A 12,924-nucleotide genomic window follows, 5' to 3' on the forward strand; every position below is an offset into this window, starting at 1 on the left:
AGAACCTTTTCGAAGTCCGAATATAGTCGTCCAATATATCGATCTTTACGTCTCGACCATTTCGAGACTCCTCGTCATGTCCCCGATCTCATCCGGGACTCCGAACTCCTTCGATACATCAAAACTCATAAACTCATAATATAACTGTCATCGAAACCTTAAGCGTGCGGACCCTACGGGTTCGAGAACTATGTAGACATGACCTAGAACTATTCTTGGTCAATAACCAATAGCGGAACCTGGATGCTCATATTGGCTCCTACATATTCTACGAAGATCTTTATCGGTCAAACCGCATAACAACATACGTTGTTCCCTTTGTCATCGGTATGCTACTTGCCCGAGATTCGATCGTCGGTATCCAATACCTAGTTCAATCTCGTTACCGGCAAGTCTATTTTCTCGTTACATAATGCATCATCCCACAACTAACTCATTAGTCACATTGCTTGCAAGGCTTATAGTGATGTGCATTACCGAGAGGGCCCAGAGATACCTCTCCGACAATCGGAGTGACAAAACCTAATCTCGAAATACGCCAACCCAACGTGTACCTTTGGAGACACCTGTAGTACTCCTTTATAATCACCCAGTTACGTTGTGACGTTTGGTAGCACCCAAAGTGTTCCTCCGGTAAACGGGAGTTGCATAATCTCATAGTTACAGGAACATGTATAAGTTATGAAGAAAGCAATAGCAACATACTAAATGATCAAGTGCTAGGCTAACGGAATGGGTCATGTCAATCACATCATTCTCCTAATGATGTGATCCCGTTAATCAAATGACAACTCTTTTGTCCATGGCTAGGAAACATAACCATCTTTGATAAACGAGCTAGTCAAGTAGAGGCATACTAGTGACACTATGTTTGTCTATGTATTCACACATGTATTATGTTTCCGGTTAATACAATTCTAGCATGAATAATAAACATTTATCATGAAATAAGGAAATAAATAATAACTTTATTATTGCCTCTGGGGCATATTTCCTTCAGTCTCCCACTTGCACTAGAGTCAATAATCTAGTTCACATCGCCATGTGATTCAACACCAATATTCACATCTGTATGTGATTAACACCTATAGTTCACATCGTCATGTGACCAACACCCAAAGGGTTTACTAGAGTCAATAATCTAGTTCACATCGCTATGTGATTAACACCCAAAGCGTACTAAGGTGTGATCATGTTTTGCTCGTGAGAGAAGCTTAGTCAACGGGCCTGTCATATCCAGAGCCGTATGTATTTTGCAAATATTCTATGTCCACAATGCTCTGCACAGAGCTACTCTAGCTAATTGCTCCCACTTTCAATATGTATCCAGATTGAGACTTAGAGTCATCTGGATTGGTGTAAAAGCTTGCATCGTTGTAACTTTAACGACGAGCTCTTTTATCACCTCCATAATCGAGAAACATCTCCTTAGTCCTCACTAAGGATATTCTCGACCCATGTCCAGTGATCTACTTATTAGATCAAAATTGTATTCCTTTGCCAAACACAGAGCAAGGTATACAATAGGTCTGGTTCATGGCATAGCATACTTTATAGAACCTATGACTGAGGCATAAGGAATGACTTTTCATTCTCTTTCTATTTTCTGCAATGGTCGGGTCTTGAGTCTTACTCAACTTCACACCTTGTAACACAGGCAAGAACTCCTTCTTTGACTGTTCCATTTTGAACTATTTCAAAAATTTATCAAGGTATGTACTCATTGAAAAATCTTATCAAGCATCTTGATCTATCTATATAGATCTTGATGCTCAATGTGTAAGCAGCTTCACCGAGGTCTTGCTTTGAAAAACTCTTATTCAAGTATCCTTTTATGCTATCCAGAATTTCCATATCATTTCCAATTAACAATATGTCATCCACATATAATATTAGAAATGCTACAGAGCTCCCACTCACTTTCTTGTAAATACAGGCTTCTTCGAAAGTCTATATAAAACCATATGCTTTGATCAACTCATCAAAGCATATATTCCAACTCCGAGATGCTTGCACCAGTCCATAGATGGATCGCTGGAGCTTGCACAATTTGTTAGCACCTTTAGGATTGACAAAACCTTCTGGTTGCATCATATACAACTATTCTTTAAGAAAACCATTAAGGAATGCAGTTTTGTTTATCCATTTGCCAGATTTCCTAAAATGCGGCAATTGCTAACATGATTCAGACAGACTTAAGCATAGATACGAGTGAAAAACTCTCATCGTAGTCAACACCTTGAACTTGTCGAAAACCTTTTGCGACAATTCTAGCTTTGTAGATAGTAACACTATCAGCGTCCGTCTTCCTCTTGAAGATCCATTTAATCTCAATGTCTCGCCGATCATTGGGCAAGTCAATCAAAGTCCATACTTTGTTTTCATATATGGATCTTATCTCAGATCTCATGTCCTCAAGCCATTTTGCGGAATCTGGGCTCACCATCGCTTCTTCATAGTTTGTAGGTTCGTCATGGTCTAGTAACATAACTTCCAGAATAGGATTACCGTACCACTCTGGTGCGGATCTTACTCTGTAAGACCTACGAGATTCTGTAGTAACTTAATCTGAAGTTTCATGATCATCATCATTAACTTCCTCACTAATTGGTGTAGTAGTCACAAGAACAGATTTCTGTGATGAACTACTTTCGAATGAGGGAGCAGGTACAGTTACCTATCAAGTTCTACTTTCCTCCCACTCACTTCTTTCGAGAGAAACTCCTTCTCTAGAAAGGATCCATTCTTAGCAATGAATGTTTTGCCTTTGGATTTGTGATAGAAGGAGTACCCAACAGTTTCCTTTGGGTATTCTATGAAGACGCACTTCTCCGATTTGGGTTCGAGCTTATCAGGTTGAAAACCTTTTTCATATAAGCATCGCAACTCCAAACTTTAAGAAACGACAGCTTAGGTTTACTTTTAAACCATAGTTCATACGATGTCGTCTCAACGGATTTAGATGGTGCCCTTTTAACGTGAATGCAACTGTCTCTAATGCATAACCCCAAAACGATAATGGTAAATCAGTAAGAGACATCCTAGATCGCACCATATCCAATAAAGTGCGGTTACGATGTTCGGACACACCATAACGTTGTGGTGTTCCAGGTGGCGTGAGCTGTGAAACTATTCCACATTGTTTTAATTGAAGACCAAACTCGTAACTCGAATATTCGTCTCCGCGATCAGATCGCAAAAACTTTATTTTCTTGTTACGATGATTTTTCGACTTCACTCTGAAATTCTTTGAACCTTTCAACTATTTCAGACTTATGTTTCATCAAGTAGATATACCCATATCTGCTCAAATCATCTTGTGAAGGTCAGAAAATAACGATACTTGCCACGAGCATCAACACTCATTGAATCGCATACATCGGTATGTATTATTTCCAATAAGTCAGTATCTTGTTCCATTGTTCCGGAGAATGGAGTTTTAGTCATCTTGCCCAAAAGGCACGGTTCGCAAGCATCAAATGATTCATAACCAAGTGATTCCGAAAATCCATCTTTATGGAGTTTCTTAATGCGCTTTACACCGATATGACCCAAACGGCAGTGCCACAAATAAGTTGCACTATCATTATTAACTTTGCATCTTTTGGCATCAATATTATGAATATGTGTATCACTATGATCGAGATCCAACAAACTATTTTCATTGGGTGTATAACCATCGAAGGTCTTATTCATGTAAACAGAATAACAATTATTCTCTAACTTTAAATGAATAACCGTATCGCAATAAACATGATCACATCATGTTCATGCTCAACGCAAATGCCAAATAACATTTATTTAGGTTTAACATTAATCCCGAAAGTATAGGGAGTGTGCGATGATGATCATATCAATCTTGGAACTACTTCCAACACTCATCGTCACTTCCCCTTCAACTAGTCTCTGTTTATTCTGTAACTCCTGTTTCGAGTTACTAATCTTAGCAACCGAACGAGTATCAAATACTCAGGGGTTACTATAAACACTAGTAAGGCACATATCAATAACCTGTATATCAAATATACCCTTGTTCACTTTGCCATCCTTCTTATCCACCAAATATTTGGAGTAGTTCCACTTCCAGTGACCATTTCCTTTGCAGTAGAAGCACTCAGTTTCAGGCTTTAGGTTCAGCTTTGGGCTTCTTCGCGGGAGTGACAACTTGCTTGTCATTCTACTTGAAGTTCCCTTTCTTTCCCTTTGCCATTCTCTTGAAGCTAGTGGTCTTGTCAATCATCAACACTTGATGCTCTTTCTTGATTTCTACCTTCGTTGATTTCAACATCACGAAGAGCTCGGGAATCGTTTTCGTCATCCTTTGCATACTATAGTTCATCACGAAGTTCTACTAACTTGGTGATGGTGACTAGAGAATTCTATCAATCACTATCTTATCTGGAAGATTAACTCCCACTTGATTCAAGCGATTGTAGTACCCAGACAATCTGAGCACTTGCTCACTAGTTGAGCGATTCTCCTCCATCCTTTAGCTATAGAACTTGTTGGAGACTTCATATCTCTCAACTCGGGTATTTGCTTGAAATATTAACTTCAATTCCTGGAACATCTCATATGGTCCATGACGTTCAAAACGTCTTTGAAGTCCCGATTCTAAGCCGTTAAGTATGGTGCATTAAACTATCAAGTAGTCATCATATTGAGCTAGCCAAACATTCATAACATCTGCATCTGCTCCTACAATAGGTCTATCACCTAGCGGTGCATTAAGGACATAATTCTTCTGTGCAGCAATGAGGATAAACCTCAGATCACGGATCCAATCCGCATCATTGCTACTAACATCTTTCAACACAATTTTCTCTTGGAACAAAATAAAACGAAACATATGAAAGCAACAACGCAAGCTATTGATCTACAACATAATTTGCAAAATACTACCAGGACTAAGTTCATGATAAATTTAAGTTCAATTAATCATATTACTTAAGAACTCCCACTTAGATAGACATCCCTCTAATCCTCTAAGCGATTACGTGATCCATTTCAACTACACCATGTCCGATCGTCACGTGAGATGGAGTAGTTTCAACGGTGAACATCAATATGTTGATCATATCTACTATATGATTCACGCTCGACCTTTCGGTCTCCGTGTTCCGAGGCCATATCTGTATATGCTAGGCTCGTCAAGTTTAACCTGAGTATTCCGCGTGTGCAACTGTTTTGCACCCGTTGTATTTGAACGTAGAGCCTATCACACCCGATCATCACGTGGTGTCTCAGCACGAAGAACTTTCGCAACGGTGCATACTAAAGGAGAACACAGAATAAGAGGGATCATCTTAAAATGCTACTGTCAATCAAAACAGAATAAGATGTATAACAGATAAACATCATATGCAATCAAAATATGTGACATGATATGGCCATGATCATCTTGCGCCTTTGATCTCCATCTCCAAAGTACCGTCATGATCTCTATCATCACCGACACGACACCATGATCTTCATCATCTTGATCTATATCAATGTGTCGTCACATGGTCGTCTTGCCAACTATTGCTCTTGCAACTATTGCTATCGTATAGCGATAAAGTAAAGCAATTATTTGGCACTTGCATCTTATGCAACAAAGAGACAACCATAGGACTTCTGCCAGTTGCCGATAACTTCAACAAAAACATGATCATCTCATACAACAACTTATATCTCATCACGTCTTGACCATATCACATCACAACATGCCCTGCAAAAATAAGTTAGACGTCCTCTACTTTGTTGTTGCAAGTTTTACGTGGCTGCTACGGGCTGAGCAAGAACCGTTCTTACCTACGCATCAAAACCACAACGATAGTTTGTCAAGTTGGTGCTGTTTTAACCTTCGCAAGGACCGGGCGTAGCCACACTCGGTTCAACTAAAATTGGAGAAACAGACACCCGCTAGTCACCTGTGTGCAAAGCACGGCGGTAAAACCAGTCTCGCGTAAGCGTACGCGTAATGTCGGTCCGGGCCGCTTCATCCAACAATACCGCTGAACCAAAGTATGACATGCTGGTAAGCAGTATGACTTGTATCGCCCACAACTCACTTGTGTTCTACTCGTGCATATAACATCAACGCATAAAACCTAGGCTCGGATGCCACTTTTGGGGAACGTAGTAATTTCAAAAAATTTCCTACGTACACGCAAGATCATGGTGATGGCATAGCAACGAGAGGGGAGAGTGTTGTCCACGTACCCTCGTAGACCGTAAGAGGAAGCGTTATGACAACGCGGTTGATGTAGTCGTACGTCATCACGATCCGACCGATCCAAGTACCGAACGTACGGCACCTCCGAGTTCAGCACACGTTCAGCTCGATGACGATCCCCGGGCTCCGATCCAGCAAAGCTTCGGGGATGAGTTCCGTCAGCACGACGGCGTGCTGACGATGATGATGCTCTACCGGCGCAGGGCTTTGCCTAAACTCCGCGACGATATGACCGAGGTGGAATATGGTGGAGGGGGGGCACCGCACACGGCTAAGGAACGATACGTAGATCAACTTGTGTTGTGTCTAGAGGTGCCCCCCTGCCCCCGTATATAAAGGAGCAAGGGGGAGGGGGCGGCCGGCCTAGGAGGGGCGCGCCAAGGGGAGTCCTACTCCCACCGGGAGTAGGACTCCCTCCTTCCTTGTTGGAGTAGGAGAAGGGGAAAAGAGGGGGAGAGGAGGAAGGAAAAGGGGGCCGCACCCCTTGTCCAATTCGGACCAGAGGGGTGCTGCGCGCCTCCTTCCTTTCGGCCTCTCTCCTCTATTCCCGTATGGCCCAATAAGGCCCATATACTCCCCGGTGAATTCCCGTAACTCTCCGGTACTCCGAAAAATACCCGAATCACTCAGAACCTTTCCGAAGTCCGAATATAGTCGTCCAATATATCGATCTTCATGTCTCGACCATTTCGAGACTCCTCGTCATGTCCCCGATCTCATCCGGGACTCCGAACTCCTTCGGTACATCAAAACTCATAAACTCATAATATAACTGTCATCGAAACCTTAAGCGTGCGGACCCTACGGGTTCGAGAACTATGTAGACATGACCTAGAACTATTCTTGGTCAATAACCAATAGCGGAACCTGGATGCTCATATTGGCTCCTACATATTCTACGAAGATCTTTATCGGTCAAACCGCATAACAACATACGTTGTTCCCTTTGTCATCGGTATGTTACTTGCCCGAGATTCGATCGTCGGTATCCAATACCTAGTTCAATCTCGTTACCGGAAAGTCTCTTTTCTCGTTACATAATGCATCATCCCACAACTAACTCATTAGTCACATTGCTTGCAAGGCTTATAGTGATGTGCATTACCGAGAGGGCCCAGAGATACCTCTCCGAGAATCGGAGTGACAAAACCTAATCTCGAAATACGCCAACCCAACATGTACCTTTGGAGACACCTGTAGTACTCCTTTATAATCACCCAGTTACGTTGTGACATTTGGTAGCACCCAAAGTGTTCCTCCGGTAAACGGGAGTTGCATAATCTCATAGTTACAGGAACATGTATAAGTCATGAAGAAAGCAATAGCAACATACTAAACGATGAAGTGCTAGGCTAACGGAATGGGTCATGTCAATCACATCATTCTCCTAATGATGTGATCCCGTTAATCAAATGACAACTCTTTTGTCCATGGCTAGGAAACATAACCATCTTTGATAAACGAGCTAGTCAAGTAGAGGCATACTAGTGACACTATGTTTGTCTATGTATTCACACATGTATTATGTTTCCGGTTAATACAATTCTAGCATGAATAATAAACATTTATCATGAAATAAGGAAATAAATAATAACTTTATTATTGCCTCTAGGGCATATTTCCTTCACTTGATGGCATGTAGATCGTCTCCGGGCCATGTGGATGTGGAGAAGAAAATCTTCGATCCATACCGCGGGGTCTGTTGTGCCATCGTATGATTCGATGTTTACGGGTTTGAACCCTTCTGGGAACTCAAGATCTATTACTTCATCGGTGAAGCAGAGGGGGTGTACGGCACCTCTGTGCCGGGCTATGTCGCGGCGCAGTCCAGATAGGTCTGGCTGGTTGTGTGCGGCCCGGCCGGATTTGCTGTTAGTGTATCCGGTATAACGGTCATTTTATGTGCTGTAGCGTGCCCCCGTGATCCATAGATCGATCTTGGTTGTCCTGCGGTGTTATCTAATCTATCGCGTAGATCCCGAGTATTGCCCCGAGCCATAGTAAACTGGCGCAGGGGTGCAGGCTGGTATTCGGGCTGATATGCCATTTTATCCCGACCTCGAGGTGGCCAGTCAGCCGTGTGGCGCTCGATTCCATATTCCTCGGCTGCCAGGACTTCTGTCCATCTGTCTGTGAGCAGGTCTTGATCAGCTTGAAGCTGTTGCTGCTTCTTCAGACTTCTCGCAGTGGCAATAAGCCGGCGCTTGAAGCGCTCCTGCTCCACGGGGTCCTCGGGCACGCCAAACTCGTCGTCCCCGAGGCTGATCTCGTCTTTGGAGGGGGGCATGTAGTTATCCTCCTCCGGATACCCGTCCGTCGCCTGTTCGTCTGGGCTGTCATGCCCATCCTCCTGCTCGGCCTGCTCGAAGGCGGGCTGATCAGGGTTGTATTCATCTTCGGCACCGTCCGGATTGTTTTCGTCTCTGGAGCCGGTATTGCCTTGGCGGGGCTTGGAGCGGCTGTGGCGACACCCATGTTTTGCTTTCTTCTTGGAGGGGTTATCCTCCGTTGCCTCATCGTCATTGGTTTCTTTTGGAGTGTCCATCATATATATATATCGTATGAAGAGGTGGCTGTCCACCGCCCTGTGGGCGGTGGCTCCTGTGTTTCTCCTGCATCGTCGTCCATACCGTCGATATCTTCGGAGTCGAAGTCAAGCACGTTGGTTAAATCATCGACCGTGGGAATGAAGTGGGTGGTAGGTGGGCAGCGAATTCCTTCGTCGCCCGCTTCCCACTCGAGCCGGACATAGTTCGGCCCGGAGCCTCCTGACAAAGAGAGAGACTTCAATGAGTTCAGCATGTCGCCAAAGGGCGAGTGCTGAAAGATGTCCGCAGCGGTAAACTCCATTACCGGCGCCCAACCTGGCTCGGCTGGCTCGAGGGTGTGCAGACCGGAACCAACAACCAGATACGAGTCCGGGGGTCCGGGGTTACAGGCCTCCACAGAGGTGAGACCTATGTTCAGCTCCAACACCGATGAGTATGCAGCCTGCGGGACGGGGTCCACCCCTCCGTCCTCAGGCAACGCGACCTGCTCCGGATTTAGATCCCGAGCATTGTCCGCTAGCAGGTCTAGGCCGTGCTCGTCATGACTGTCCGACGCTTCTGGCATAGGCCCGAATCCATAGAAGATCATGTCTCCGCGAATATCCGCCGTGTAGTTAAGGTTTCCGAACCTGACCTGGTGGCCAGGGGCGTAGCTGTCGATCTGCTCCAGATGGCCGAACGAATTGGCCCGGAGTGCGAAGCCGCCGAACACAAAGATCTGTCCGGGGAGGAAAGTCTCACCCCGGACCGTGTCGTTGATGATGATTGAAGGAGCCATCGAGCCCCGCAGCGACGACACAGAGGAACTCTCAATGAAAACACCAATGTCGGTGTCAAAACCGGCGGATCTCGGGTAGGGGGTCCCGATCTGTGCGTCAAGGCTGATGGTAATAGGAAGCAAGGGACACAGATGTTTACCCAGGTTCGGGCCCTCTCGGTGGAGGTAAAACCCTACTTCCTGCTTGATTAATATTGAAGATATGGGTAGTACAAGAGTAGATCTACCACGAGATCGTAGAGGCTAAACCCTAAGAGCTAGCCTATGATGGTATGATTGTAAATGTGATCGGCCTTCTAAGGACCATCCTCTCTGGTTTATATAGACACCGGAGAGGGTTAGGGTTTACATGGAGTCGGTTATATGGAAGGAAACACAATATCCAGATCACTAAGCTTGTCTTCCACGCCAAGGAGAGTCCCATCCGGACACGGGGCGAAGTCTTGAGTCTTGTATCTTCACGCTTCAATAGTCCGGACGATGTATATAGTCCGGCTGTCCGGATACCCCCTTATCCAGGACTCCCTCAGCCATGGCGGTGCACGGAGCCGCGAACAAGGCTGAGGAGGTGCGGGCACGTCCCGGATAAGGAATCTTTAACTGGTAATGAGCTTTGGTTACTCAAATTTGAGGAGGAAGGGGCACTTCTAAAAAATTGCAACCCATGGCTTGTTGTCTGGTTTGTTAATATATTGTCTCCAAAAGAGAGAACATATTAACAACCTAGATCTAGCTAAAAGCGTTGCCAAGACAAAACCAACAGCAATGCCAAGCTTAACCTGTGTGACCCGTCACTCGTATGATGCTATATGTTAGCAGCGCATTTCCAGTATTTTTTATCATGACTTTGGAATCAAATTAAGCATCACAAGGAAGGAGGAGGTGATGGACCACCACCGGTTGACATCTTCACTTGAAAACATGAAGCAAATAACTATAACAGATACATTTCAGGCGTATGCCTAGAAGAAGCAATATCTCAACAGTAGCAGAGAAACCTCATATGTTTGCATCATCAAGCTCATCACCGAACATGGACAAAAAAGTAACGAAGGTTGGAATTTCTGGCTGCTTCACTCTCATTGCAGATCTTACTAAAACAGATACATGACACAAATGTCTGGCTGAATTTGTGCACACCATACATCACACCACATTGCACACGCAACGGCATTTTGCTTATTTATATGCGAGATGGAAGTTCATTTGGTGCATCCATGAGTACATTCACGGAACACCACTACTACAGTAGTTCACACAATTAAATGGGCACACATTGTTGCTTCAAAGTAAGCAATAGTACAATTTTATGAAATTCGGTGCATGTAATCTTCAGGCACCTTTACTTCATCATGACACCTTTGCGAGGGATACAACCAGCATAGCTCGAGAGGTTCTGGCCCGCTCCTCTTGCAAGCTCCCATCCGGATCCAGGCTCCAGTGCAGCTCCGCAGTCCTCACAAATTCATCCATAATGTCTCCAAAATGCTGGACTATTATCGGCTCGAATAAGGCTCTCAGATTATTGACGAACTTCCTTGGGGTGCTCAGAGCAGTGTTCATTTCGGTCGTAGGGTCGTGCACCCGCATCTCCCTGATGGAAAAGGAGCCCTCTTCTTCAATGATTTCCCTCACCTCTTCGCCGGAAGGTCCATGCACGGGCACATAGAAAGAATCAAACTTTTCTTTGTCGATCACACCCTGACAGTCATACCATAGGATCGTTAGGTCAAATAGCTGCACACTTAATTGCAATAGATAAAATATCATGCTGAAAAAGTGTAAATATATGTACCTCAGTGACCATGACACTTAGAATTTGAGCTACAATTCCTGGGAAAAGAAAGAATTTGGAAGCAATTACATCAGAACGCGTCCCTACTAGGGAAATAACCATTCGGCCTCCCGAGACCAATTCTTTGGCTCTCAGCTGCAGGAAAAGTGTGAAATCTTCCCTGAACTGATGTGCATAAGCCTCACGGACGATTGGGAGCCTTTCATGCCTAACATGTTCATCAGTATCGAATGCTGGGATGCGATTTCTCGTTAGATCCTCAGGAACCTGTAAAGGTAAGTACTTAGAAAACCCACAAGTAATCCAGTTGGATGAATTCGTCGAGCTCTCACCTTTGAGAGCCATTGCAAGCTGTTGGACGCGCATACAAGATGCAAGGAGTCACTAGTAAAGAGCCGCTCGTAAAACGACCCCGGTATGACACCGGTCAGGACACAGGATCCTTGCTTTGACGGAGCATGACCAAGCTCTTCACCACCGTGTTGAAGTCATTGTCAGGCAGGTCGTTGAGTAGCACGCATACTTCAGGTGGTGGCTGCTGTAAGTGAAGGCATTGGCTGTGGATGGCATTGATGGCAGTTGATACCAGTGCTAGCGCATTTGGGCCGGAGGAGCATCCCAAGTCCGCGATTACTACCTTTCCATGCAACAAGGTACTGCTGCTGCCGCATAAGTCGGCGATGACCGCTTCTATGAGGGATTTCATCCTGTTCTGCTCAGCCTTCTGCAATTGAGTTGTAGCCCTTCAGAAAATCTCGACTAACCTTGTGGCTTAATAGTTGCTAATCAATGCTCTCTAGTTCTTCTAAATCTCAGTAATGTAAGCTACATTGTGAACAAGTGCAGTTTTGCAAGCCGAGTGACGAACAAAAGGTCGTAGGAACAACATTGGCAAATTAATCTAGAGTGATGAAGATACCTGGAAACTGGAGTTGCGAGCATAGCTAGTTTCCCCTTGTCCTTGACTCATATGCACCATCTGTTCGGAGGCCATGGCTTTGCTTGGAGCAGAGCAAAACTCGAGATCTTGAATCTGCAGGAACCAGATAGATAGGAAAGGAAAAGATAAATGGGGAAGTAGTGCTGGCAATGCACTGACACTTAATGTTTCTCAATGACTGATTATTGGGCAAGCCAATGGGAAGGCTGAAAGGACAATAATTTTACGGCTGCTGTTCAAAGGACAATAATTTACTGTGGCTGCAATTGAGTGTGTCGAGTAAAGCGAAGGCTGAAAGGACGACATTCTGATTGGAATCAAATGCACAGCTAATGCATATAACACCAAGCATCCAAACAGTAATGGGCAATAATGCACCGCAAGGAAAATAAAAAAGAAAAATTACACGTCTCTTGATATTCTCAGCTTCTCACAAAACAGAAGGGTGTGCCGTATATCTCTTCGAAACATCAAGATAAATAATACTCAACTGCGCAGACAAATAAAAGGAAAACGAAAAGAGATACTTGGAGAATCACATATGCAGAAGAAGTACCGGAAAAGGTAGCAGCACTTAGAGGGAAACCTCATATGTTCTACACCACCCAAACTAATTACAGAACAGAGACAAGCAAACAAGTTAAG

At 44.4% G+C, this 12,924-nt stretch overlaps 1 pseudogene; it reads right to left on the reverse strand.

Moving 5' to 3' along the window:
- Positions 1-10,590: 10,590 nt before the first annotated feature.
- On the reverse strand, positions 10,591-12,863 carry LOC123072330 (inactive anthranilate O-methyltransferase 1-like; annotated as a pseudogene).
- Positions 12,864-12,924: the final 61 nt, after the last annotated feature.

The sequence above is a fragment of the Triticum aestivum genome, chromosome 3B (genome assembly GCF_018294505.1).
Source record: "Triticum aestivum cultivar Chinese Spring chromosome 3B, IWGSC CS RefSeq v2.1, whole genome shotgun sequence".
Taxonomy (NCBI): Eukaryota; Viridiplantae; Streptophyta; class Magnoliopsida; order Poales; family Poaceae; genus Triticum; species Triticum aestivum.